The 26,461-nt window shown below is 44.9% G+C and overlaps 1 protein-coding gene, 1 long non-coding RNA gene and 1 pseudogene across 4 annotated transcripts in view; 1 reads left to right on the plus strand and 2 right to left on the minus strand.

Annotated features, from left to right (window-relative positions):
• The window catches only part of LOC128086872 (regulator of microtubule dynamics protein 3-like), a 77,227-nt gene that overhangs the window by 44,753 nt on the left and 6,013 nt on the right, over positions 1-26,461 (plus strand). The gene's annotated exons all lie outside the window — the stretch shown is intronic.
• The window catches only part of LOC128086875 (palmitoyltransferase ZDHHC13-like), a 76,101-nt pseudogene that overhangs the window by 33,683 nt on the left and 15,957 nt on the right, over positions 1-26,461 (minus strand).
• On the minus strand, positions 12,411-22,668 carry LOC128086876 (uncharacterized). The gene is made up of 2 exons (XR_008209563.1): positions 20,665-22,668; positions 12,411-12,916 (listed from the first exon to the last, which is right to left on the minus strand). It is a non-coding gene; the product is annotated as an uncharacterized LOC128086876 (long non-coding RNA).

Below are 26,461 nucleotides of genomic sequence, written 5' to 3' on the forward strand. Positions count from 1 at the left end.
TTTGTAACACTGAACATTATACATTGTCTTTTCTTTACATAGCAGTAGCTAATAGCTTTGACCTGAAATGAGCTTGTTTCTGAAGAAACAAAAATCGGATTTGCTACTTTTGAACGTTTTCTATTTTTCCTTTGTCAAATCCTAACCATTTTAAATGCATAGGTTTTCTTCAGTTTTGTTTATTTTGCTTGCTAAGTCAGGGCTTGAAACCGTGATTGAGCACCTAGTAGTAAGGCAGGGCCAAGCCAGGGGAGCTCAAGCGTATGCAGTGCACATGAATGACCAGTATGGGTATTGACAGGATCTTCCTCTTCCCAGACCTCATTTAAGTGTTGGCAGTGGGGGTGAGGGTATCTCATCTGGAGATCCCTGCATAGCTGAGGCCTTCCAAGGATAAGCAGGTTTTTTTTCCTTATTTCTGTCTCCATGACTGCTCTGTTTAGCAAGTTTTCCCTCCCTGCAGCCTGGGGTCTTGCTACTCTGCTATCACTGTCGTGCTTTTCATTGTGTTACAACCACTAATTTAAGTGACTTGCTAAAACTTACAGGGCAAGGACAGTATTTATAAGTGAGCCAGGAGATATTTGGCCTTGTATTTAATCTGTTTTCTTCTTACAAAGTACCCTTGTGTGAGGAAGTTTGTGTGAGGAACATTTGTTTTGTGGAAGCTGATTCAGGAGAACTCAATTTTTAACATTCCAAAGGGAAATCTCTCTGGACTTAAGACTACAAGCAGGCAAGCAAGAACGGAATCTAATGTAGAAGTTTAGGACCATATGAAAAGACAGCTACATTAGGGAACTGGGCTGCCTGCATGAGTATACTCACTGGGATTCAACAAAATCTAAGTTTTCACTTTATTTCTTTGATTACCATTCACTCACTACTTCAAAAATCTCCATTTTAATTCTATACAAATTTTCATGTTTCTGCTCTATGCGCAGATTTCCAGAAGAGTGCAATGGAACCAGCAACAGGTTTTGCAAGAATGGGATTTATTGATTTCTTTGATCCATATTCCAACAATAATTTTTGTTTTGTCACAGCCAATTTTCCTTTCTCTTAATAATCTACTTGCACCTTGGAGGCATTTGTTAGAGGTAAACCCTATGGTTATCACTACACAGCCAGTAAACATAGTAGCTGGCACTCCAATTTTCATCACAAAGAGAACATTAAACATGTCCACGCGGCAAATGAGAACCCCCACCCCGCTGTAGTACCTGATATAGTGATCCTGCCCCAGATATCAGGACAAAGGATGTTGTACCAAAGGCCAGGACATGCCCCAGCACAAGTGGAGGTGTTTGACTCAAGACAAAAACACAGCCTGTATCCTACCACTGAAGGCAGACCCACCACTCCTCATACCTTTTAAACATCTGTACCACTCCCCTTGAGGCTGTGAAGTCCACAGGACCACTGGTAGGAGCATCAACACTTCAGCGTGCTTCAGTGTCTACGAGGGTATGTCATGACACCAGGTGGTGGAGTGCTGAAGTTCTGGGAACCAGTGAACCCAAACCTGAACTGAAGAAGATAAGCCTCCAGAAGCAACATCAAGTACTGTTCCAACAGAACCATAAGAAGACTGTCAACAATCACCTTGCAACAATCACCTGTCAATCACATCATTGATAGGTACTGTACCTGCATCACGATACACCTTGTACTTCATGTTTCCAAAACAGCAGGAGTTTACCCCTGACCTACTCAATCTTTGGTTCAGGCTGTGACCTAGCAACTCTGCTGCACTCCATCCCTTCACAGCCTGAACCAATGACTGAACATTAGTTGAGAGGTCAAGGCTATCCCAGGGAGCTGAGGTGCAAGCAGTGATTGGAAAAGGTGCTTTTATTTCAGTGTTAGCAGCAGAGGGAGCAGTATCTCTCTGAGTTTGCTCTTCGTTTGAGTTGTTACTAGTTTCTGGAAGGGGTGAGCTAATTTTTCTTCATTACCTGCTGCTATGGTTCTTGTAGGTTATGTATGGTTACCTGTTAGGTATGGTCATACGGTCTCGTATGGTTACCTGCTATGGCGCTTATATCCCATTAGAAAGCACTGTCGTGACATTCTTTTGCCATGTGACTTAGTTTAAAATAGGTGACAGCCTTTTCTCAGTTCTGTTGCTTTATTTTTCCATGCTGCTCTGCAAACCTTGCTGTGACTCCGGGCTAGGCCTGGCCACTCATCAGGGTAGAGCTGCTGCCATGATAGATACAGCTGTGGGGGGTGCAAGTTGAGTTGGGATACACGTAGCAGGTGGGTTACAGGTTGTGTATGCCTGAGTATCTAACTCACACTAAAACGTCTTGCCTGTATGCGTGTGGTGGCTGGAATCCCTTTGCATTGTAGAAGCAAAGTTCAGAGCCAGAAAGTAAGGGAAGGCAAAATTATGAAAAAAAGAAGAAACGATCTATGGAAAACTAATTGTTATAGATGTTATTTGATCCTTGAAAATCATAAAAATAGTCTTGGGGAAAAAAGAAAAAAAGAAAAAAGCTGGTTTGGACTAACGGGCTTACAGCAGGTCAGAAAAAGACTCGTGTAAATACTAAGGAGAGAGAACTTTCTAAAAAGTAAGCAGCTAATCAGCAGTATTTAACCTGTAGGGAAAAAAAATTACTGTGCTTTGACTAATTATAGAAATAGTTATAAGGCCCCATTCATTCATTCATTCATTCATGCATTCATTCAGCCTGGCCCCATCCACCCCTTGTCCAGGCTGGGCTGCTCCAGGAGGCAGATGATGTGGCAGGGTGAGCAGGTGGAAGTGTGAGCAAAATTGTTTTAGAGGCAGAATGTTCTTGTTTCACAGTATTGCATGTATGCAATCCTGCATTCAAGATGGAAGAGAGGGGCCTAGAATTTCAAAGAGATATGATGCAAAGTGGACAATGAGGGTCATTGCAAAAATTGTCCTTCTTTAGGGAACAAAACTTGCCTCCTTTTGAGTTTAATGACAGTCCTGCTATTGATTTGTGCGTGCCCTATCTATTCATTTTTCTGCTCCCCTGATTTTTTTTTTTTTTTTTCCCCGCTTTTGCTCAGATTAATGACTTGCTTCATTCCTTACCTTTATCCTCTCTTCCCGAAAAGTGTTGCCACTTAAACTGGCTTAGCATATCTACTCTATTTATTCTATAACACCCCCGAGTTTTACATTTCAGTTGAAAAATTCACTATCACTATAATCACCAGGAAGAAGAAATAGTTGCTTTAAACTTCTAAAGAAGTAAGATCACTTCTGAAGAAGTAAGATCTCAATCCTATCAGTCCTCCAACTGAGAGTGTGACGAATGGATGTCACAAAAGGAGAAAAAACACAATCATCTAGGAAATGTAAGGGTTAATGACAGGTAATATGTCACTTCATGGCAATAGTAACACTTTTCTGATCGTACAAAACAGGGACAGTCAGCAGTATGCTGGGGTTGCATTCAGGATGCAGTACTCCAGATGTGGTCTCACCAATGCAGAGCAGAGGGGCAGGATCATCTACCTTGACCTGCTGACCACGATTCTTTTGGTGCAGTCCAGGACAGGAGTGGCTTTCTGGGCTGTGAGGGGAGGCACTGCTAGTTCATGTCCACTTGCTATTTACTAGTATCCCTATGCCCATTGTGGCAGGGCTGTTCTCTGTCCTTACATCCTTCAACTTGTACTGACACAAGGGGTTGCTTGCCATTACCCATGTGCAGTACCTTGCACTTGGATTTTTTGAACCTCATGAGCTTCTCCTTGTCCCACTGACAAAGGCTAAGTCTCTCTGAGTGGCATCCCATCCCTCAGTCATCTTGACCTTATCACACAGCTTGTTGTCATCCACAAACTTGATGAGAATGTACTTGATCCCACTGTCAGTGTCACTGCTGAAGATATTAAAGAGCATTGGTCCCACTACTGACCCCTGAGGAGCAGCACTTGTTACTTTCTCTAGCCAGACATGGAGCCAGTGACCACCACTCTCAAGGTATGACTAGACTAAACTTTGTTCATCAGTCCACCTTTCAAGTCCACACATTTTGAATTTGAAAAGAAGGATACGATGGGGACTATGTCCAAGTCTCTACTGACATTAAGATAGATGGCATCAAGCATTTTCCTCATCCGCTCATGTAGTTATGCCATCATGAAATCCACTAGTTATCTTTTCAAAATTAGTTCTTTTTTGTAACACTGAACATTATACATTGTATTTTCTTTACATAGCAGTAGCTAATAGCTTTGACCTGAAATGAGCTTGTTTCTGAAGAAACAAAAATTGGATTTGCAACTTTTGAACGTTTTCTATTTTTCCTTTGTCAAATCCTAACCATTTTAAATGCATAGGTTTTCTTCAGTTTTGTTTATTTTGCTTGCTAAGTCAGGGCTTGAAACCGTGATTGAGCACCTAGTAGTAAGGCAGGGCCAAGCCAGGGGAGCTCAAGCGTATGCAGTGCACATGAATGACCAGTATGGGTATTGACAGGATCTTCCTCTTCCCAGACCTCATTTAAGTGTTGGCAGTGGGGGTGAGGGCATCTCATCTGGAGATCCCTGCATAGCTGAGGCCTTCCAAGGATAAGCAGGTTTTTTTTTTCCTTATTTCTGTCTCCATGACTGCTCTGTTTAGCAAGTTTTCCCTCCCTGCAGCCTGGGGTCTTGCTACTCTGCTATCACTGTCGTGCTTTTCATTGTGTTACAACCACTAATTTAAGTGACTTGCTAAAACGTACAGGGCAAGGACAGTATTTATAAGTGAGCCAGGAGATATTTGGCCTTGTATTTAATCTGTTTTCTTCTTACAAAGTACCCTTGTGTGAGGAAGTTTGTGTGAGGAACATTTGTTTTGTGGAAGCTGATTCAGGAGAACTCAATTTTTAACATTCCAAAGGGAAATCTCTCTGGACTTAAGACTACAAGCAGGCAAGCAAGAACGGAATCTAATGTAGAAGTTTAGGACCATATGAAAAGACAGCTACATTAGGGAACTGGGCTGCCTGCATGAGTATACTCACTGGGATTCAACAAAATCTAAGTTTTCACTTTATTTCTTTGATTACCATTCACTCACTACTTCAAAAATCTCCATTTTAATTCTATACAAATTTTCATGTTTCTGCTCTATGCGCAGATTTCCAGAAGAGTGCAATGGAACCAGCAACAGGTTTTGCAAGAATGGGATTTATTGATTTCTTTGATCCATATTCCAACAATACTTTTTGTTTTGTCACAGCCAATTTTCCTTTCTCTTAATAATCTACTTGCACCTTGGAGGCATTTGTTACAGGTAAACCCTATGGTTATCACTACAAGGCCCGTAAACACTATAGCTGGGTACGGTTTAACAAGACACCGCGGCTTGTAAGCTGCAGTCAGCTAGAAGCGCGATTCTCCGGGCAGCAGCATCAAATGCTCCGGAGCGCTTTACCTCGAGTGCCACATCCGAGCCGTGAGAGCGAAATTGTGCTGTTCTGAAGCCGACAACGTCCGATTTCAGCCTGCTGCCGTTCCTGCAGAGGGGGTTATTTTCTCCGCAGTCCAGAAGGATCTCTCCCGACTTCTTCCAATGTGCTCCCTGAGAGCTCCGCATCTGTTGCCCCTCGAATCTCCAGCTACCTCTTTAAGAGAGGCTTTTCCCTTCTACTTCTGTGGTCACAGAACACAGAAGGGGAGCCGCAGAGAACCGCACCACAAAGAATTGTCGCTCGAAATGAAGGCACGGGCACAACATTCAGAGCCAGGCGCATTTCATTCTGCATATATGTACGCACGGCGAAGTCCGAACCGTCCTTTCGGAAGTGCGGAGAAGAGCCCGCAAATCGGAGAAAAGTAGCCGTTTGCAGTCTCACTTTCTCGGGTACGGTTTAACAAGACACCGCGGCTGGAGGCTGTAAGCGGCAGTCGGCTAGAAGCGCGATTCTCCGGGCAGCAGCGGCAAACGCTCCGGAGCGCTTTACCTCGAGTGCCACTTCCGAGCCGTGAGAGCGAAGTTGTGCCGTTCTGAAACCGAGAACGTCCGAATTCAGCCTGCTGCCTTTCCTGCGGAGGGGGTTATTTTCTCGGCAGTCCAGAAAGGATCTCTCCCGACTTCTTCCAATGTGCTCCCTGAGAGCTCCGCATCTGTTGCCCCTCGAATCTCCAGCTACCTCTTTAAGAGAGGCTTTTCCTTTCTACCTCTGCGGTCACAGAACACAGAAGGGGAGCCGCAGAGAACCGCACCACAAAGAATTGTCGCTCGAAATGAAGGCACGGGCACAACATTCAGAGCCAGGCGTATTTCATTCTGCATATATGTACGCACGGAGAAGTCCGAACAGCTCCTTTCGGAAGTGCGGAGAAGAGCCCGCCAATCGGAGAAAAGTCGCCGGTTGCAGTCGCACTTTCTCGGGTACGGTTTAACAAGACACCGCGGCTGGAGGCTGTAAGCGGCAGTCGGCTAGAAGCGCGATTCTCCGGGCAGCAGCGGCAAACGCTCCGGAGCGCTTTACCTCGAGTGCCACTTCCGAGCCGTGAGAGCGAAGTTGTGCCGTTCTGAAGCCGAGAACGTTCGAATTCAGCCTGCTGCCTTTCCTGCGGAGGGGGTTATTTTCTCGGCAGTCCAGAAAGGATCTCTCCCGACTTCTTCCAATGTGCTCCCTGAGAGCTCCGCATCTGTTGCCCCTCGAATCTCCAGCTACCTCTTTAAGAGAGGCTTTTCCATTCTACCTCTGCGGTCACAGAACACAGAAGGGGAGCCGCAGAGAACCGCACCACAAAGAATTGTCGCTCGAAATGAAGGCACGGGCACAACATTCAGAGCCAGGCGCATTTCATTCTGCATATATGTACGCACGGCGAAGTCCGAACAGCTCCTTTCGGAAGTGCGGAGAAGAGCCCGCCAATCGGAGAACAGTCGCAGGCTGCAGTCGCACGTTCTCGGGTACGGTTTAACAAGACACCGCGGCTGGAGGCTGTAAGCGGCAGTCGGCTAGAAGCGCGATTCTCCGGGCAGCAGCGGCAAACGCTCCGGAGCGCTTTACCTCGAGTGCCACTTCCGAGCCGTGAGAGCGAAGTTGTGCCGTTCTGAAGCCGAGAACGACCGAATTCAGCCTGCTGCCTTTCCTGCGGAGGGGGTTATTTTCTCGGCAGTCCAGAAAGGATCTCTCCCGACTTCTTCCAATGTGCTCCCTGAGAGCACAGCATCTGTTGCCCCTCGAATCTCCAGCTACCTCTTTAAGAGAGGCTTTTCCCTTCTACCTCTGCGGTCACAGAACACAGAAGGGGAGCCGCAGAGAACCGCACCACAAAGAATTGTCGCTCGAAATGAAGGCACGGGCACAACATTCAGAGCCAGGCGCATTTCATTCTGCATATATGTACGCACGGCGAAGTCCGAACAGCTCCTTTCGGAAGTGCGGAGAAGAGCCCGCCAATCGGAGAAAAGTCGCCGGCTGCAGTCGCACTTTCTCGGGTACGGTTTAACAAGACACCGCGGCTGGAGGCTGTAAGCGGCAGTCGGCTAGAAGCGCGATTCTCCGGGCAGCAGCGGCAAACGCTCCGGAGCGCTTTACCTCGAGTGCCACTTCCGAGCGGTGAGAGCGAAGTTGTGCCGTTCTGAAGCCGAGAACGTCCGAATTCAGCCTGCTGCCTTTCCTGCGGAGGGGGTTATTTTCTCCGCAGTCCAGAAAGGATCTCTCCCGACTTCTTCCAATGTGCTCCCTGAGAGCACAGCATCTGTTGCCCCTCGAATCTCCAGCTACCTCTTTAAGAGAGGCTTTTCCCTTCTACCTCTGCGGTCACAGAACACAGAAGGGGAGCCGCAGAGAACCGCACCACAAAGAATTGTCCCTCGAAATGAAGGCACGGGCACAACATTCAGAGCCAGGCGCATTTCATTCTGCATATATGTACGCACGGAGAAGTCCGAACAGCTCCTTTCGGAAGTGCGGAGAAGAGCCCGCCAATCGGAGAAAAGTCGCCGGCTGCAGTCGCACTTTTCGGGTACGGTTTAACAAGACACCGCGGCTGGAGGCTGTAAGCGGCAGTCGGCTAGAAGCGCGATTCTCCGGGCAGCAGCGGCAAACGCTCCGGAGCGCTTTACCTCGAGTGCCACTTCCGAGCCGTGAGAGCGAAGTTGTGCCGTTCTGAAGCCGAGAACGTCCGAATTCAGCCTGCTGCCGTTCCTGCGGAGGGGTTTATTTTCTCCGCAGTCCAGAAAGGATCTCTCCCGACTTCTTCCAATGTGCTCCCTGAGAGCACAGCATCTGTTGCCCCTCGAATCTCCAGCTACCTCTTTAAGAGAGGCTTTTCCCTTCTACCTCTGCGGTCACAGAACACAGAAGGGGAGCCGCAGAGAACCGCACCACAAAGAATTGTCCCTCGAAATGAAGGCACGGGCACAACATTCAGAGCCAGGCGCATTTCATTCTGCATATATGTACGCACGGAGAAGTCCGAACAGCTCCTTTCGGAAGTGCGGAGAAGAGCCCGCCAATCGGAGAAAAGTCGCAGGCTGCAGTCGCACTTTCTCGGGTACGGTTTAACAAGACACCGCGGCTGGAGGCTGTAAGCGGCAGTCGGCTAGAAGCGCGATTCTCCGGGCAGCAGCGGCAAACGCTCCGGAGCGCTGTACCTCGAGTGCCACTTCCGAGCCGTGAGAGCGAAGTTGTGCCGTTCTGAAGCCGAGAACGTCCGAATTCAGCCTGCTGCCTTTCCTGCGGAGGGGGTTATTTTCTCGGCAGTCCAGAAAGGATCTCTCCCGACTTCTTCCAATGTGCTCCCTGAGAGCTCCGCATCTGTTGCCCCTCGAATCTCCAGCTGCCTCTTTAAGAGAGGCTTTTCCCTTCTACCTCTGCGGTCACAGAACACAGAAGGGGAGCCGCAGAGAACCGCACCACAAAGAATTGTCGCTCGAAATGAAGGCACGGGCACAACATTCAGAGCCAGGCGCATTTCATTCTGCATATATGTACGCACGGTGAAGTCCGAACAGCTCCTTTCGGAAGTGCGGAGAAGAGCCCGCCAATCGGAGAAAAGTCGCCGGCTGCAGTCGCACGTTCTCGGGTACGGTTTAACAAGACACCGCGGCTGGAGGCTGTAAGCGGCAGTCGGCTAGAAGCGCGATTCTCCGGGCAGCAGCGGCAAACGCTCCGGAGCGCTTTACCTCGAGTGCCACTTCCGAGCCGTGAGAGCGAAGTTGTGCCGTTCTGAAGCCGAGAACGTCCGAATTCAGCCTGCTGCCTTTCCTGCGGAGGGGGTTATTTTCTCGGCAGTCCAGAAAGGATCTCTCCCGACTTCTTCCAATGTGCTCCCTGAGAGCTCCGCATCTGTTGCTCCTCGAATCTCCAGCTACCTCTTTAAGAGAGGCTTTTCCCTTCTACCTCTGCGGTCACAGAACACAGAAGGGGAGCCGCAGAGAACCGCACCACAAAGAATTGTCGCTCGAAATGAAGGCACGGGCACAACATTCAGAGCCAGGCGCATTTCATTCTGCAATATGTACGCACGGCGAAGTCCGAACAGCTCCTTTCGGAAGTGCGGAGAAGAGCCCGCCAATCGGAGAAAAGTCGCCGGCTGCAGTCGCACTTTCTCGGGTACGGTTTAACAAGACACCGCGGCTGGAGGCTGTAAGCGGCAGTCGGCTAGAAGCGCGATTCTCCGGGCAGCAGCGGCAAACGCTCCGGAGCGCTTTACCTCGAGTGCCACTTCCGAGCCGTGAGAGCGAAGTTGTGCCGTTCTGAAGCCGAGAACGTCCGAATTCAGCCTGCTGCCTTTCCTGCGGAGGGGGTTATTTTCTCCGCAGTCCAGAAAGGATCTCTCCCGACTTCTTCCAATGTGCTCCCTGAGAGCACAGCATCTGTTGCCCCTCGAATCTCCAGCTGCCTCTTTAAGAGAGGCTTTTCCCTTCTACCTCTGCGGTCACAGAACACAGAAGGGGAGCCGCAGAGAACCGCACCACAAAGAATTGTCGCTCGAAATGAAGGCACGGGCACAACATTCAGAACCAGGCGCATTTCATTCTGCATATATGTACGCACGGCGAAGTCCGAACCGTCCTTTCGGAAGTGCGGAGAAGAGCCCGCCAATCGGAGAAAAGTCGCCGGCTGCAGTCGCACTTTCTCGGGTACGGTTTAACAAGACACCGCGGCTGGAGGCTGTAAGCGGCAGTCGGCTAGAAGCGCGATTCTCCGGGCAGCAGCGGCAAACGCTCCGGAGCGCTGTACCTCGAGTGCCACTTCCGAGCCGTGAGAGCGAAGTTGTGCCGTTCTGAAGCCGAGAACGTCCGAATTCAGCCTGCTGCCGTTCCTGCGGAGGGGTTTATTTTCTCCGCAGTCCAGAAAGGATCTCTCCCGACTTCTTCCAATGTGCTCCCTGAGAGCACAGCATCTGTTGCCCCTCGAATCTCCAGCTGCCTCTTTAAGAGAGGCTTTTCCCTTCTACCTCTGCGGTCACAGAACACAGAAGGGGAGCCGCAGAGAACCGCACCACAAAGAATTGTCGCTCGAAATGAAGGCACGGGCACAACATTCAGAACCAGGCGCATTTCATTCTGCATATATGTACGCACGGCGAAGTCCAAACCGCTCCTTTCGGATGTGCGGAGAAGAGCCCACAAATCGGAGAAAAGCCGCTGGCTGCAGTCGCACTTTTCGGGTACGGTTTAACAAGACACCGCGGCTGGAGGCTGAAAGCGGCAGCTTTTTTTCTTATTGAGCACCCTAATCAGGAGAGACCAAGTGATGGGTGTTTGTGGAAGTTGAAGAATTGTGCGGTTTGATTTGTGGGCTTTGAAAGGAATGAGACATGTGGTTTGGTGGTATGAGAAAGGTAATTGTTACTGGTATACAGAAGTAGAATGGAGGGTATGTGGTAACTGAGGTGCGACAAAGGAAAGAGGCTTAAAGAGAAAGTCAGTTAATCTGTGCTGGTGTGAGAGCAACCCCCCACAGCGTTTCCCCGCAAGCAGAACTTGGTGTGAGAGAGTGAGCTGCAGACAGAGACTTCTGCTGCAAACAGCATTACTTGCAAAGGGGGAGGTGAGAGGGCAGGGCACTGGAAGTGAGACGAGCCTCTGCAGAGAGAATCCCAGTGTTGGTACTGGGTGCATCTGGAGAGGAGGAGGTAAACTGGGAATAACAGCAGCTGTTAGTGTCATGGCACTGGAGTAGGGCCATAGGATCCAGGGATCCACTCAGAGAGAAATGGGGTGGGGGGGCTGGAAGAGCCCAGAGAGAGCTCTGCCCCTTTGGAATGAAAGTAATGTGTAAATTACTGAGAAAGAGGGGACAATTTCTGCTTGCATAAATGAAGGGTGAGAATTTGGGAAGTCTACCCTAGCAGTTCCACTGGTTAAATTACAGCTAGGAGAGCAGGATAAAGAAGTTTATCTTTCGTGGATGATATCCACGGGTGCATCTTACTGCCCGTAGATGATTTTGTAACAACAGAAGCAGCTAATCCCCAATAAACAAACAAATAAATAGCTTACTTTTTGGGATTAATTGAATATGGCCTGAGAAAACAAGTAGGAGGACATAAATTCTTGTGCATACCAGGTTACTCTGGCAAGAAATTTAACAAAACTGAAATTAAGGATCAAACAATATTAACTGATTGAGAATTGTAAATCTGCCTTTAACACAAACAGGGAAAAACAAGGTAATAGCCCCAGAGACAGAAAGAGCAATATTTCATCAAAAACCTCTGGCAAACACCTGGAGAACTCCTTCAAAATTGCAACCGCTTCCCTGGAATCAGACACTGATGCACTCACTTCACAAAAGCAAGGTCCAAATTCCCACTAGTGTTATGCTTTCTCATTTTATGCTTTAGTCATACATTACAAAGAAGCTTTGTTACTCATGTATACTAAGGACATGTTATCTTCAGCCCAAGACAATGACTCTTCAGCTAATGCCACCCAGGCAAGCCGGATGATTGGTGATGCTGAAAAGGCTCAGGAACATTCTTTCTTTAAGCAGGCCAAAGTCCATTCAAAGTTCAAAACTCGGCAAAATTCAAGCTTCATATTTATTTACACAATAATATTATTGGAATATGGATCAGAGAAATAAAGAAGTCCCATTCTTGCAAAACCTGTTGCTAGTTCCATTGCACTCTTCTGGAAATCTGCACATAGAGAAATGAAATTCAGGAAGATTCCAGTGTTGCATGCAGCAGATGTTCGCTGGGATGATCGTGGGAGAGAGCTGTCATTAGAAAATTGTCATGTTAATTCACAAAGCATATCAAGAACAAGACAGAACCAAAGCTGAGAAACAAAGGTGTTTTTTCCTAAGACAGATAAGATTTCAAGAGAAGATGCTGCTTTCCACAAAGCATTTTTTTTTTTTTTAATTTAATTTTATTTTTTTAATTAGTAAGCAGAACTGGATATATTCACAGCCCATAACAATTCATGGAATTCCTTTGTTGTTCTTTCATACCCCTACAAGGCTTGGCAATAATCCCCAGTACATACTCAAAGATGGAAAAGCTGCAGTTAGGTTTGTCACAGGAAGCTAGCTTCTGAAGTCTCTGCAACAGTATAGTACATAAGTGCTGTTTCCAGTTCTTTAAAGACACCAGTTGTCAAGTGAACTAAGGAGATAGGAGCTCCTAAAAAGTCTGCCAATCTGAAAATTAAGTTCCTTACTGATCGTATCTGAGCTACTACATCTAAAAGCCACCACTACCTGGCAGATTACATTGTCGCAAAGGTGTTACAGCTATCAGAACAATCAGAACAGCCTTCATGTCTTTTATTCCCTATCAGCCAACGCTTCTCTCTCCCTGCCCAGGTTCCCCATTGGCTGAGTATTGCAGGCTCACAATTTTCCCGACATTCCACTAAACATACAGATACTGGCTAAAGAAGAACTGTTGCTAGCTAAGCGTATATTGCTAATTCTCACATTTGCTCCTTCAGCGCTAGGCCATCCTTCCTGGACACCTGCTGTCCTGGGATAGAGGGAAGTTGGAAGGAAAAATGTACGGGAGCATCACTTGCATTCCTCCTCATCCAAAAGAGGGACAGTTTGACTTCCTATCAGAGGCCCCTTAAGTTGTCTTTTAGTTTAGGGAAAATAAATTACTACCCACACCCACAACAACACAAAACATAACACTATTGGAACCAAAAAATGTAATCAAGAGGTACATTCAGTATTCTAGCATGATCAAGTCTTCAGTATTTCTGTCACAAAACACAAATAGATAAAATCAGCTATTAGCCTTTTTGTGTTCTGTCAAGGTCCCACGGGGATCTTCTGTGAAATAAAAGAAGACACCAACTTGCCCTTTTTGGGCTTTGTTAATAGAGTTAAAAAATATGAGGGAACAATCCAGCAAGTGTTGATTTCATATTCTTTTTTTTTTTTTTTGGGAGAGGCGTGTTTTTAGCCTTCCAAAGATATTTTTTAAGAGATACCGTTAAGGTTAGGGAAACTGGCCTCAGGCTAGCTGAGTCAATTGACACAGTCTGTCCAGGGAAGTAAGAGGGTTTCCCTGGCTGATCAGCCACTGGATCGTGACTCACAGGGATAACTGGCAAGAGTGGTTGGGCCTTTGGACAGAAGGTGTTAAATCGAGGATCTTGTTTCCCTTTGTTGTGAGCTTTCTCATGCATCCACCCTTCACCGCCCCACCCCGCTCACGTGGGAGGGGTGAAGACATCAGTTTTGTAATGGCTTGGATAGCCGTTCAGGGCAGAGACCATAGGACCTGGTTTTTGCTCTCGTCGAGATTCTGGAGCTTTTGTTCTGGCCACCAGTTAACTAATTTCTCTAACCTGTCAGTGGGTAATCCATTCATCAAATCTCGTGGAACACCCTTTTGCCAGCCCAATGTCCAGAGACAATTATGTTTATGATCAATATTTCGCCTACCTGTTTTTACTGACAATGAGACCCTTCCAGTCCCACTGAGCTTTGAGCTAGGAGGAGGCTTGGGGGCAAGGCTGACTGCTGCAAGCCTCACTTCTCTTGGCTCAAATTTAGTGGAGGAAGAAACCACTGGCCCATATTTCCTTCCATAGTTAATTATCTCTGGGGCAACCTCTCCCCACGTCCATGCTTTGTTTCCTGACTGCAGGTGGTTGGTTACAGTTCCTTCTAACACTGGCCGGGCTTTCTCTCCCTGAGGCATTACCTGTATTTTTCCTTGCAGTTGAACGACTCTGGAAGCCCTCTAATTAAAGCAGTCATTCTCTCAGGATCAACAGGCATCATCATAGGTGATTCATGATGTGGCTGCAGCTTTCTATCATACATCATTTGGAGACAAGCAGCCTTTTGAACACTCTCCACTAGCTGATCATCTGTTCCAGCAATGGCAAGGGAGTCTCCCCTTTCTAAAGGGTTGAGACTACCTGCCCAATAGGCAGCCCTTTGTGTTAAGGACCAGGGAGCACGACTGTTGCCAGTAGTTAAAAATACTCCTGGTCCCCAGTAACCTTCTGCCTCCTTTTCTGTTAACCGAATCTGGTTGCCACCAGTGAGACTCACCCTCCATACATATTCTGTCTCAGATTCCTTTGGAGAGCGGATAAAATCTTCCTTCAATTTTGCTAGTTCAGTGGCTGAGAAGGGAATTTCCTTAACATTCATTAGAGGATCTAGATCCTCACTGTTACCGAATGTGTATTCTTTTTTTAACACAGGACGCAATGGGGCTATTGGAGTTTCTAATTTATCTAGCCTTTCCTTCATTCCTGGTAGTTCCACCTGAGGAAAAGTTTTTTCTCGAGGCAAACTGTGGGAGACGGTATGGCTGGCATGCTTACACGATAGCAGTTCCTTAAAAGCCATTTGCAGCAAAGTCGAATTACATTTCTCACTTTCTAATTGTTCCTCAAGGTTCACTATTTGATTCTGCAGAGTTGTCACCAATTCTTGTGTAACTTTAATTGATTCCTGCAGTGCTTGTTATAGTTTGGGTTTCTGCCGAATGCTTTTCATCTCGGACATCCACGGCTGCTTTTATAGTAGTACAGCACAAATAAAGGACTTCCCTTTTCCAGCTCGAGTACGAGCATTCTTTTGCAGGATACTAATAAGGTGGAAAACACTCTGCAAGTTATACCAGTTCTGTCGTGCCCAATCCATTCCTGATAAAGAGGGACGAGCACCATGTTTTTCTAAAAGGTCAAATAACATATCTTCACGTTTCATACTGGCAATGCTGTTACTCATTTATTAATACAATGAAAGATCTATGCTAAGGGAGGAGTTGTACGTATTCAAAAGCTCAAGTGGCTCCTTATCTCCCCAGGAATCAGACACTTTTCAAACGCTAATGCTCAAAGCACTCTTCCCTTTCACTGAGGGGAGCACATAAAAAGGTCCAAATATAATATTTGCCAGCCAACAAATAACAGGAGAGAAGCCGTCTGACAAAATGGCATTGAACATAGAATTGCAAATGACGCAAAGCTGAGGAATTGACTTCCTCCGTATGGAAAATATTGCACCCAACAACATTCACCGCCGCTGGATGGAGTCCAGACAATGGACATGAGCTCAGGGAGGTGGTAGATGTTGGACTTCAGCAGTGGTGACAACAGCAGTAGTTTACCCCTGCTGGTGCAGATTTTTACAAATGCAGCATGCAGGCTCATGTTAATTGCTAAATCACATCAAAAATGCATAGCTAGTGGTGGTGACTGTTAAAAAATAGTATTTTGAAGCTGAGAGTTTTCTCTCTCAAGTAATGTTATCGTTGTATGGGAACTGTTGATCACAGCCTGGACCTCTTATTGACCACCTGAGGCAAGCAAGAAGTCAGCCATGGGAGCACAGGTGAAAGCAATTTGCCAGTGCTACCAGGAAAGGGTGGAGATCCCATTTAAGGGCTGACTACCACTGAGGAGGGATCTCTTTCTGGAGGTTGCTCTCTGGGGTGTTTACTGTCAGCCTATGAGTCCAGTTAGCATTTCCTTTATTTTATTTTATTTTATTTTATTTTATTTTATTTTTAAATGTATATATCTTTTCATCATGGTATTCTTATGAAGCCTAACCTTTGTGCATCTATTGATTGTAGAAGCCCATAGCCTGCAATATTACCATAGTAGTAAGAATGTTACAGTTTTCTGAGAAAGTAATAAAAAAGAGTAAAGAAATTTCTCTTGTTTTGAGAAATATTGATCTCTCCAGCCTTTTTGAAGAAACGTTAGACTAGAGAAGCTGCAATTACGTTGTAAAGTCATTCTTAATGCTTCTTATCTGCAACATCCTTTTTTTTTTTTTTTTTTTTTTAACTTCTTTTTATAATGAATACCCATGAGATGATAACTCTTTTCTTAAAAGCATAACTTTTGACGCTCTTGACAGAAATACCTGAAATGCAGTTTGTGAGTCTTGGAAAAGGAAGGCAGACAGAAAAAAGACACCATGTAGTCTGGATTTGATTAACATTAGTCTGTTGCTCTCAGTTTGTTGCCGAACTTAACTTCTACAATGGCATACAGTGTAGATCACACAAAGGCTTCGGCAGAAGTTTTTAGTTATAAAAGACTGGGATAATTTTTCTGCCTTTAAAATAATGTTCAGATCCAAGTGTACTAGAGATTTTGGCCACATGAACAGGCGTGACCACTGTGGTGGAAATGCTAAGTCAGGGCTTGAAACAGTGATTGAGCACCTAGTAGTAAGGCAGGGCCAAGCCAGGGGAGCTCAAGCGTATGCAGTGCACATGAATGACCAGTATGGGTATTGACAGGATCTTCCTCTTCCCAGACCTCATTTAAGTGTTGGCAGTGGAGGTGAGGGTATCTCATCTGGAGATCCCTGCATAGCTGAGGCCTTCCAAGGATAAGCAGGTTTTTTTTCCTTATTTCTGTCTCCATGACTGCTCTGTTTAGCAAGTTTTCCCTCCCTGTAGCCTGGGGTCTTGCTACTCTGCTATCACTGTCGTGCTTTTCATTGTGTTACAACCACTAATTTAAGTGACTTGCTAAAACTTACAGGGCAAGGATAGTATTTAAGTGAGCCAGGAGATATTTGGCCTTGTATTTAATCTGTTTTCTTCTTACAAAGTACCCTTGTGTGAGGAAGTTTGTGTGAGGAACATTTGTTTTGTGGAAGCTGATTCAGGAGAACTCAATTTTTAACATTCCAAAGGGAAATCTCTCTGGACTTATGACTACAAGCAGGCAAGCAAGAACGGAATCTAATGTAGAAGTTTAGGACCATATGAAAAGACAGCTACATTAGGGAACTGGGCTGCCTGCATGAGTATACTCACTGGGATTCAACAAAATCTAAGTTTTCACTTTATTTCTTTGATTACCATTCACTCACTACTTCAAAATCTCAATTTTAATTCTATACAAATTTTCATTTTTCATTGCATTTTTCAAAATGTTTAGTACTGTATGTACTTTATACTATATATACTTATAACGGTTTAATCCCTCTGTAACAGCTACATTTTGGTTAGAATTCACAATGTTTTTTGAAGATCTGTGTAGGTTATTCGACAAATTCAAGGGAAACTTACAGAACTTTACTTGTTACTGGAACAGATGGATGTGTTTCGCCCATTCATCTTCTTCCATGTCCTTCTTAATTATTCGTAAATTTATCAGACAAACTAGACGGTGAGACTAATTTTTTATTTCATGTAAAGACTGTGTTTATGCAATATAATATATTTTGCGCGTTTGTATTTATCAGTAATATCAGTGTGGCTCATAATTTCAGGAAATTGATCAGTCTCATCCATGAAAACAATTCTGTGAAAATTCATTTACCATAAATATTACATTTCAAAACAGTGTGCAAACAGTATTTATATGTACCTACTGCCAAAAAGGTAATGAGGCTAACTAGGTAAGCCTTTAGGAACAATATTTCTTTTTGATTCCATAAATGATTTGATTTCATTTGGCAAATCATAATATCTTCTTAGCATTTTATCCCAACTTAGCAACTCCTCTGCCTGCTGGAGGCCCACGATTGCAATTGCAAACAAAATCTGCTTGATCAGAGCTACCGTCCCAGAAAATTATTGGGATATTTCCAACACTTACCAAGATACCATTACAATTCCCTGAGTATTTGAAGTTACAATGCATGGAAATTTCGACAACGAATTTCAATATCTAGTGCTGCCGATCCCAGGTGATGCACTAGTTCACTAGAGCATAAAGACACCACAAGAAAAGGGCTCTGGAGATACCAATATAACAGAGTTGAACTCACAGATTCAGTGCAGCATGTAATCATAATTAAACTTGCCAAAGCAATATTCCATAAAATATGTTATAACATATGTTATATGTTACGACATTATGTTCATGCCAAAGGAGTTTTGAAGGGGAACGAAACTCGTCTAACTCTCTTCTGGTGCTTGGTACGTTACATTTGCCTAGTGTTTTGCAACATACATCACTCAGTTAAGATTACAATTAGCTCAGCAGTGCAGGAGAGAAGAGAAGGTGAGTTCTGGCTCATCATAAATATGCATGAAGAGTGCCCATATCAATGGGAGTGCAGACAGGGCTAGGCTCTGGGGGTTATATTCTCATATTCTGAATCCAACAGGCCTACTGTCTCTTTAAGTAGTTCTCTGAAATTATCCTTCCAACTTACCTCTATCCCAGGACAGCAGGTGAATGAGCAAATGTGAGAATGTTGTGCCCGTGCCGGGTTTTGTGCTTACTCATTTCTGGTCTGAAAAGAGAAGAATAAGATGTAATTGATTCCATCAGCCCTTCATGTATTCAAACAAAAGATAACATCCAGAGAAACCTCCTTCCACTAGAAATAGGAGGAACTCAAAAGATTTGAGTCTCTTTTTCCTTCTGAAGGGAGTACACGCTCAACAGAGATGACCCACTTCCACCTATCTTCTGCACGCTGTTAGGTTCTGGACCACTAGCACGGAAAACTGAAGTCACAGAATCACAGAATCACAGAATCACCCGGGTTGGAAGGGACCTCAAGGATCATGTAGTTCCAACCCCCCTGCCTAGCAGGGCCACCAAACATACACATTCAGATCAGGTTGCCCAGGACCCCGTCCAACCTGGCCTTGAACACGTCCAACGACGGGGCATCCACAACCTCCCTGGGCAGCCCGTTCCAGGGCCTAACTACTCTCCTTGTGAAGAACTTCCCCCTAACATCCAACCTAAATCTTTCCTCCTTCAACTTGGATCCATTTCCCCTAGTCCTGCTGTTGTCAGCCCTTCTGAAGAGTTTACTCCCCTCCTGGGTGTAGGTTCCCTTCAGGTATTGATAGGCTGCAATGAGGTCACCCCGCAGCCTTCTCTTCTCCAGGCTGAACAAGCCCAACTCCCTCAGCCTGTCCTCATAGGGGAGGTGCTCCAGCCCCCTGATCATCTTAGTCGCCCTCCTCTGGACCCTTTCCAAGATCTCTATGTCTTTCTTGTACTGAGGGCTCCACACCTGGACACAGTATTCCAGATGGGGCCTCAGAAGAGCCGAGTAGAGAGGGACAATCACCTCCCTCTCCCTGCTGACCACCCCTCTCCTGATGGAGCCCAGGATCCCATTTGCCTTTCGAGCTGCCAGAGCGCACTGCTGGCTCATGTTAAGTCTCTCGTCCATCAGGACCCCCAGGTCCTTCTCTGCCGAGCTGCTCTCAAGGACCACTCCTCCCAGCCTGTACGGGGGCCTGGGGTTCTTCTGGCCCAAATGCAAAACCTTGCACTTTGCCGTGTTGAACCTCATTAGGTTCACCCGAGCCCAGCCCTCCAGCCTGTCGAGGTCCCTCTGAATGGCATCCCTTCCTTCCACCGTATCAACCGCACCACTCAGCTTGGTGTCGTCAGCAAACTTGCTGAGGGTGCACTCAATTCCCTCATCGATGTCATTAATAAAGATGTTAAAGAGCACCGGTCCCAAGACAGACCCTTGGGGGACACCACTTGTTACCGGCCTCCACCTGGACATAGAGCCATTGACCACCACCCTCTGTCTGCGGCCTTTCAACCAATTGCTTATCCATCGGGTCGTCCACCCATCAAATCCACTTCCCTCCAATTTGGAGATGAGGATGTGGTGGGGGACCATGTCAAAGGCCTTGCTCAGGTCCAGGTAAATGACATCGGTCGCCTTCCCTTCGTCCACCAATGCCGTCACTCCATCATAGAAGGCCACAAGATTAGTTAGGCATGACCTTCCTTTGGTGAAGCCGTGCTGGCTGTCTCGGATCACATGCTCATTCTTTATGTGATCGAGCATGTTGTCCAGGAGGATCTGTTCCAACATCTTCCCAGGCACGGAGGTGAGACTCACCGGCCTGTAGTTCCCCGGGTCCTCCCTGCTCCCCTTCTTGTATATGGGAGTGATGTGACCCTTCCTCCAGTCATCCGGGACCTCACCTGACAGCCACGACTTCTCAAATATGATGGAGAGCGGCTCATATGATGGAGAGAGTCCTGGGGGGAAAAGAAAACAAAGCAAAACAAAACAAAACAAACAATCCAAAAAACCAACCACAGCAAAATGGGGAAAAAAAATACAAGCATCTCCTAAGTTTGTGCCATGCTTGCATTCAGCCTAAAGGAACTACTCTGCCCTGGTTCCCCATTGGCTGCAGGTTCACAATTTTCCCCATATTCAACTAAACATACGGATACTGGCTAAAGGTGAATTGCTGTTAGCTAAGCATATATAGCTAATTCACTTCTCACATTTGCTCCTTCAGCACTAGGCCATTATTCCTGGACACCTGCTGTCCTGGGATAGAGGTAAGTTGGAAGGAAAAATGTAGGGAAGCACCACTTGCATTCCTCCTAATCCAAAAGAGGGACAGTTTGACCTCCTGTCAGAGGCCCCTTAAATTGCTCTTTTGCTGAGGGCCTCTTGGCAAAACGGAATAGTCTATAACACAAAAGTTACAATTTTGGTACATATCATTTGTTTCATCTATCTACTAAGCCTGCATAAACATGGAAGGATTACCTAAAGGACAAGTGACAGGGGTTATTAAAGAACCCCTTATTGGAATAAGAGAATCCCCAAAAGAATTGTTAGTACCAATAAATGACAAGAGATGGCAGCAGAGATCATGAAATACTCATCTTGCTGCTCCTCACTGCGGAAACGGCATTGCATTCCCCCAGTAAGTCAGATAATTTCAGAGAACTACTTAAAGAGACGGTAGGCCTGTTGGATTCAGAATATGAGAATATAACCCCCAGAGCCTAGCCCTGTCTGCACTCCCATTGATATGGGCACTCTTCATGCATATTTATGATGAGCCAGAACTCACCTTCTCTTCTCTCCTGCACTGCTGAGCTAATTGTAATCTCAATTGAGTGATGTATGTGCAAAACACTAGGCAAAACCTGCTGCAGGTTTTGTGCTTTCTTATGTCAGGTCTGAAAAGAGAAGAATTAGATGTAATTGATTCCATCAGCCCTTCATGTATTCAAACAAAAGATAACATCCAGAGAAACCTCCTTCCACTAGAAATAGGAGGAACTCAAAAGTTTTGAGTCTCTTTTTCCTTCTGAAGGGAGTACATGCTCAACAGAGATGATGCACTTCTACCTATCTTCTGCACGCTGTTAGGTTCTGGACCACTAGCACGGAAAACTGAAGTCCTGGGGGGAAAACAAAGCAAAACAAACCAAAACAAACAAACCAAAAAACCAACCACAGCAAAAAGGAGAAAGATGCCATCTTGAAGACACTTGTAACAAAACTGGAGTTGTTAAAATACATCAAGGAAGAAAGAGTTTATTTCAACAGACCCCAGCTGGCTCGTGCTCTTACTGTTGAGTAAAAGGTCGGTTCTCAGGGCTTCAGAAGTGCTGGAAACCACCGCTTGCTGCTGCTATTTGGAAATAAATTTTTACAAGCATCTCATAAGAATACGCCATGTTTGCATTCAGCCTAAAGGAACTACTCTGATCAGTAAACAGGTTATGTTCTTTTCCTTCTTTTGCCTGTGTGCATGAAGCACAGTCATGAACAAAGGCATGGAAGGCAAGGTTTGGAAATTAGATGCACAGCAGTTGTCTGTCTCTCAATACAAAAACCTTCTCTTCCAGAATAGGACCCAAATGCTGGACTTTTTGGGTTCCATTCTGATTTTACACAGATGTGAGTATCAGATGTGAGTATCATCATCATCAACTAAAATACAAAACCCTTTCCCAACCAATCCTTAATTGCTAATGGGAATTTCAGTCACTGCACTCTTGAAAATCCTGGCACTCCAAACTTTAGATTTTTATTCAAGGTTATAATTAGGAGTGTACATTTGAATGATATTGAATGATGTCTCTGTGACAAGGGAGCAAAGAGACCCACAGATCCATGCCCTGGGAAGTGCAGGGAGAGAAAGGGAAAAGGTAGAGAGGCGGGCCGAGGAAACCAGCAGCAATGAGCTACAGGAAAAAACTTAGTTTACTAATATAGCAGCTGAATGGGAGATAATAAATATAATACCATATGATCGGAGTTGAAGCTGGTGTTAAGCCCTGGGCACCTCTCCCAAAACTGTGTCTACCATATGTATGTCTATAGAGATGGTTCCTAGGGTTATAGTGTGAACTGCTCTTCCTTCTGTGAGGGTAGCAGCGTAGATTTTTTAGTAGACTTCTGAGGTCAGTGTAACATGGACTTGTCTTGTTGCAACTGGCTTCAGCCATTGCTCCCTTGCAGCTCCGTGAGAGCACAGCACACTAGAATATTATCAAAGCAGCAGCTACTTTGCTTTAATGGAGAAGTTTGTTCTATCATGTTTCCTCCCCCTATGTCACTGGTGTCCCAGCTGACTTTGCTTTGTCTCTTCACAGTGACTTGGGAAGGAAAATTTTGACCAATTTGCTGCTAAAAATATTGCAAGTGGTGCTCAAAGTGTCACATACAGATATTCAGCAGCATTTCTCAATGTCCAGAACTGTTCTGATAGGAACAGGTAGAATCAAAATCAAAACCTATCTGTGCCTTTTCTTTTTAAATGTCTTTTTATTTTTTTTTCTTCATAATGCTCCCAGTGTGGAGTTTTGTCATATGTTTATGCAGCTTCTTCCAAAAAGCAGAGTGCGTTCTTTCCTCTTCATGATGTTGTGAGACTGGTATGAGCCCAGAAAAGGTGGGAGGAAGAGTTCTGCAAGATGAGGTGTCTAGCATCTAAACTGCAAGGAAGAGCAGAGTGAGCTCCTGCTCTGATACTGGAGAGATGCTCCCGAAGAGAATGGATTACACAGAATCTCACGTGGTCTGTGATAAAGTGCAATGGCACAAGCTCCAGTTCCAAATCTGAAAATGTCTGGTGCTGCTGGGGGCTTGATAGCTCTGTGAAACAGATATCATTACTATAAACGAGTGCCTGCAATAGTTCACCCACAGGACAGATGATATTTAGGGATTCAAGATTGAAATAAATGAGGGATTGAGCAAGACAGCTAGACAATATATTGAATTGACTTATGTTCTATTACTCCACTATATATGGAACTACCTGGTAACACGCCTCTCAATTTTTCTTTTTCCTTTTTCTGTCTCAGTCAAGTTCAGTCCATGTTGCCTCAGAAATTCAAAATGTGACCTGTCTCGCTGTAAATTTTCCGAACTGATAATGAAGAACCTACAACTTTTAAGATATGAAGTTATTCTCATTTAAAAGTTAGATGCATCCGGAGAAATTTACACTGATGAACTACAGACTATAGAAGAGCTTGAAGAAAAGGTTGATATCTGCGGGAAGATGTGGTGGCAATCCTAACAGAGCCTTTTACCCTCAGAGCTGCCAGTGCATACTGCATCCCTATGTTTTCCAAGAGGAAGTGTGTGAACTTAGCCTGAACAGAGAGAAATACATTCCGAGAACTGAATTCTGTGGTTCTCTGAAACTGTAATGACACCAGAGGGGAAATACAAAGATGAATTGTCCTTCCTTGCGCTGATGTTCCTGAACCATCCAGGAGCCAATTTGGATGCCGGCGTGAGATGCAGCAACTTGGGACTAGTTTAGTTATGCCTGAAGATATGGCCTCCGCAGGCATTTCAGTTGAGCTAGGCACTATGAAGCATTAAGTGCATTTCTTCTCCACAAACGCTGCTATCCAGGTGAGGGATGGTTTTTCTCTGCCCAGCATTAGTGCAGCCTCACCTCAAGCATGGCTGTGGGAGCCACAATATAAGACAAAAAGCTATTGGACAGGATCCAAAAATAGTGAAGGTAGAGAGGCTCCAGAAGAGAGCCTTCCCCACTGGTAGCTGGCTCTGAAATAGGTCTAGCAGGGGTGGAGCCAGGCAGCACAGGTGAATTGCCTTCACCTGGGCTCCTCTGGCTGACTCATGGCTCGCCTCAGGTGATCAATCAGAGGTTCAGGCCGTGACTCAGCAGTTCCCATACACATTGTATGAACAGGTAATGTAATGAGAATAAAACCCCCAGAGCCTAGCCCTGTCTGCACTCCCATTGACATAGGCACTCTTCATGCATATTTACGATGAGCTAGAACTCACCTTCTATTCTTTCCTGCACTGCTGAGCTAATTGTAATCTCAACTGAGTGATGTATGTTTCAAAACACTAGGCAAAACCTGCTGCAGGTTTTGTGCTTTCTTATGTCAGGTCTGAAAAGAGAAGAAAAAGCTGTAATTGATTCCATCAGCCCTTCATGTATTCAAACAAAAGATGTTCTTCATTCTCAAGTAATGTAAAAAATCTTAAATATGTTTACAAATTTTGTCAAAGTGCAGCCCACTTCATGTGAGTATTCATGCACAAATGTACTGCAGTGACATTACTGCCTCGCATTGAGCACTTGTAAAAGTGCATAAGGTGTATGCGCTTGTGCATGTTTCATAAATTATGAAATAATTTGATATCATTTGTAAGAGAGGACAAACATTTGAATGAGCAGAAACAAAGCTCAGCTGATCTTTCCATTAAATACCAATTTTCCATCAATAAATTACAGCCCTGGGCAAGCACATAAACAGTAAAACAGTGTTGCTAATTCTCTTGGACTCCACTGAGTGCACTGTTAGTAGTGGAAATGATTCTTGACATTTTAGCTGAACTTGGAGTCTTATGACAGAAATAGTTTTTCTTCAGTGAATGTTTCACAGTGAGTGCAGCTATGAAGGAATAAAAAAATGAAGTACATTCTATTTTCTTTATCTGCTGTAGAAATCAGAAGCGAAATGCTATAATATACTGAATGTAATGCACACATTACAGACATATCTAGAATGTCACTATATTTTTATGCATGTTTCTATGAAGCATTTCTAGAAGTAAATCAGATAAATCTTGGAAGTGCTACATTTTGGATTGTGAAATCATGGACAAACACATGTTGTGAATGTCTGCCTAGAATTTTCCCACATGCTTTTTGATAAACTGTAATCTTCTCAGGGGTTTTGGAGTTGTTTGTGGATTTATTAATAAACACCTTTAACTTATCACTGGGTACCACTGAAGCATTCCCTAGATTTGAGTCTCCAACACTGTGAGAAACTTATAGGGAAAAGAAGAATTTTGTATGGTATTCAGATTTTACTGTGAGGTAAAGAAGCAACACAACTACACCAAGATTTTAATCTTAAACAGACTTGACTGACACTGTAAAGATTTATTTGTTAACTAAATAAATCCATGTTTGTTTGCATTTAGAATTCAAGGCCTCGCTCCTTTCTCATAGGCTGCATTGGAGTGAGTGGGAAGACCAAATGGGAAGTTCTGGATGGCGTTGTTAGACGGTTGTTTAAGGCCAGTAAGTAACATTTGCTCTCTGCTTCGAGTCTCCAATTAGTATTCACACAGTATTTCACAACAGGAGATCTGTATGGAGGCTCAGATGTATGTACCGCTGTGAGTTTGGGTGTATGTCCAAGCAGTGCTGAGTTGTACAAAGAGGTGGTACATAACTTGAGACAAGTCTGCTAACTTTATTTTCCATAGTTTCCTCACATGTTAGCTTCATAGCAGTTACTTGTGAATAGTGTGTAGATGTTGTACAGGGAGACATGGTTTAGTAGGAAATACTGGTGATAGGTGGACAGTTGGACTGGATGATCTTGGAGGTCCTTTCCAATCTTGGTGATTCTATGATTCTATGATATTTCCATATTAAGGCTTTTCTATATTAGTTATCAAGCTCTATCCCCAGATATTCACCATATTGAAATCATGAAATGCATAAAAATTAGTACTTTTAGGTTTCTAAGTTGTATGTTTAATAGAAAACACAGGAAGTTGGTTAAAACTGTAGTATACTCTTCTATATAATCTATCTAACAGGTCGTGCTTACTAGTCAGTGCCCAGTCCAAGTCAATCAACTTTTCCTTGTAAAGGAGAGCCAATAATTAATCTGCACAATTAACTCTATCAGTGTCATTCTTAAAACAAAGAGGTGGAAAGATGCTAGAAGTTATGGAGGCAGAGAGGCTCACCGTGCTGTGCTGCAGAACAGAGACAGCACTACTGAGCTCTTGCAGCTAGTCTGCAAGCTGCTCCATCAGCTGATGCTCTGCAACTCACTCAGTGGTCTCTCCAATAC

The sequence above is a fragment of the Tympanuchus pallidicinctus genome, unplaced genomic scaffold, assembly GCF_026119805.1.
Source record: "Tympanuchus pallidicinctus isolate F22 unplaced genomic scaffold, pur_lepc_1.0 scaffold3, whole genome shotgun sequence".
NCBI lineage: Eukaryota > Metazoa > Chordata > Aves > Galliformes > Phasianidae > Tympanuchus > Tympanuchus pallidicinctus.